This window comes from Ostrea edulis, chromosome 3 (genome assembly GCF_947568905.1).
Source record: "Ostrea edulis chromosome 3, xbOstEdul1.1, whole genome shotgun sequence".
NCBI classification, from domain to species: domain Eukaryota; kingdom Metazoa; phylum Mollusca; class Bivalvia; order Ostreida; family Ostreidae; genus Ostrea; species Ostrea edulis.
In genome coordinates, this window is record NC_079166.1 from 51,030,546 (window position 1) to 51,033,846 (window position 3,301).

Sequence of the window (3,301 nt, forward strand, 5' to 3'; positions counted from 1 at the left end):
CCACAAACGTCACTACATCCACGACGCTCCGCTCAAAATTATAGTCCAATGTCAAGGCCAGTAGTGTCACTAACAATCAGGTTAGTGACTCGAATTTTCTCGGAGATATCATGATGTTGCACCATTCTAATCGTATCTTTTGAAAAGTTCGTAGTGCCATAGAGAATGATGCATGTTAATAAAGTTTAAATGTACATGCATCTTCAGTGAAATGCTACATGCACAGATTAAAGATTGACCATCGAAGATACATGTATTTAAAAGCCTAATTTCGCTTTTTAGAAAATCTTGAAATTGTTTTTAAAAACAAATTTAATACATGTAAACCAGATCTTTGCCATGTTGATGGAATGAGTTAATAGAATAATTGTCAACACCAAAAACTCGGACAAACAATATCATACCGCATAATTAAGTGCCATGTCAATCATGAAAGGTGAAGATAACGAACAGTGATCAATCTCATAACTCCTACAAGCAATACAAAATAGATAGTTGGGCAAACACGAACCCCTGGACACACCAGATGTGGGATCAGGTGCCTAGGAGGAGTAAGCATCCCCTGTCGACCGGTCATAACCCGCCGTGAGCCCTATATCCTGATCAGGTTAACGGAGCCATCCGCAGTCAAAATCAGTGCGCCAAGAACGCCTTAACAATCGGTATGAAGCACGTCAGATAGCATTTGACCCAATGATAGGTTGTATTGACGTACTAGATCGTTATAACGACCATAGAATTTGCGAAATGCTGACCTCAATCGAGACTGTTGAAACCCCTGTACCATCAACTTGTTTGTCAGTAGCTTACCTCGATTTAAAAACTGACTACTCTTGCATATCGAATCAGTTGAAATATATAAACACCACATGCAGGTGATAATGGAATATTGCTCAAGTTATTCTACATCCACGACTATACCTGTCTTTTATTGTATTTGTCCTATTTACATCTGATAATATTATTCCATTATGTTACCTCTAGATAAGTATATTCATTACTGTTCACCGGATATTCTATCCCTAAGAAGTTACTGAGACGGAATTTAATTATCAAATATATATTCAGTAAATTCGACTGTTCATCATCTTCACGTTCGATTGTATCTCATAATTCCTGTCGTGACATGTAGATAGATTTTTGAAGGCCAGATTTCTAAGGACACTTTAATAGTGGTTATATACACTTTGGTAAACTTAAAGATAGTTACAAAGTAAATAAATTTTTGTATCAAAACACGCGATCGCGTATTTCAACTCCAATGATAAGGGTTGACTGCACAATCGACTAGATTGAAGCTAGCAGCTAGCAGCCACTAACCAGCAGCTAATAAGACAATTGAAGCTACCAGCCAATAAGAAAGTTAATCAAAGTACTGAGAGTACTCAGACGGACTACTAAAAAGTAATAAACAATAATTCAAAATTGATAATTTTCAAACAATTAATCAACATATCTTTAATTACCAAGTTTCATATTTGAAGGTAATTGAGCTCACCTAAAATTACCTGACGTTACATCATATAGGGGGATAATGAATGTTAATAACAAATTAATCTTTGAAGAGTCCACAAAAGGAGTATGCAAGCAAGGAAGTGGACCCTTAGGACTATTGTTTTCCGCCCTCAGTTTGGGGCTGTGGGGTACCACCTGGGACCACTTTTCAGACATCTCTAATAAATGACAATAGGGTGTTGGAATAAAACACAACTGATAAAGGACTAGAGAACAATGAAATCAAACATATATAAACTTTACTAGCGGTCACATAGATCTTTAAGGGCAATTAAGCTCACCTAAAGGTTCCTAATTTTACAGCATGTAGGGTCTTGATGATGGCTAAAAACAACTTCATCTTTGAAGAGTCCACAAAAAGAGTATACAGACAAGGAAGGGACCCTTTGGACTATCATTTTCCACCCTCAGCTTGGGGCTGTAGGGGTACCACCTGGGACCTCCCAAGGGTAGGGCCACTTTTCAAACCTTCCTAATAATAGAATATTGGGTGATGAAAGAAAAGAAAGCCAATAGATGGGTAGAAAACAACAAAGTCAAACATATAAAAAAAACCAAAAGGTAACATGGACCAAAAATAGGGTCATATGAAGGCTAATAACTTAATTTTTGAAGAGTCCGTTGAAAGAGTATGGCCTTGGGGCCTTCCAAGGGTGGGTTCATTTTTCAGGCCTTTCTAATACTGTGGAATCATTTTAATTCATGAGGGCCAATGTTCGTGGGTAAGCAAAATTTTGCTGGTTCGTGGGGACGTAATTCCGTGGGTAAGCGATACGATGTCACTAGGAGAGATAACTCTATTTGGTTTGAAAAAAATATTCAAGGACACAATAATACATGGGCGAGAGTGACCCATGAAATCCCCGAACATCAATTCCCCACGAACAATGATGATTCCATAGTTATTGACTTAAGGGAAATGGAATAAAATAAAACTGACAAAGAACCAGAGAATATTGAAATTAAATATATAGAACCCTAAAAAGGGGTCATATAGGCTTTCAAAGGCAATTAAGCTCACCTGAAAGTTCATGATTTTACATCATGTAGGGTCATGATAGAGGTTAATGAAAATTAGTTTTTGAAGTGGAATGGACCCCTAGGGCTAACATATTCCGTCCTCAGTGTAGGGCTGTTGAGGTCGCACCATGTGTCTACCGGGTCTCGGTCCATTTTCAGACATCTTTAATCATTGACTGTGGTGTACTTTATCGGTGCCCAACTCAAGGCCATGGACGTATATGTATGGGTGATTGCAAAGTTGTTTCCTGCAATGCGCTGGTCTACCGCTATTTTTTCCGGGTCTTTTAATTTAGTTACTGTTTTTCAATTTGAATTACATTGAGGTTTAGTAATTATTTCTAGATAGATATAATCCATTATTTAGACATATTTAAAATCACAATTTAGTAGCTTTGTATAGTTTTTGTGCACAATGTGATGGATTTGTCTATGGATTAAGTGTTCTCTGTGTTTGCTTGTGCCCCTCCCCGGATAATCTAGCGATCGCACGGCATAACACCACGTCCCCGAATTTACACGTGAGTGGGTTGGTAGGCAATGTATGCTTTAGTTTAGACAACCCACGGAGTGGGAGCGCCCAAAGCGGTATGAAAGGCCCTAAGTTAGAGTTGTTTTCTCAGGGAAAATTCATGGGTGGTGATTATTTCACCCTGTCCTTGCCTTCTTATTTGAGGGAGGAGTTGGAAGGTTCAGGGGTACTAATGGTACGGGTGAGGTTTACTGGTCCAAAGTTCAGTTCTCAAGAGATTGAAAGCTCAGATTT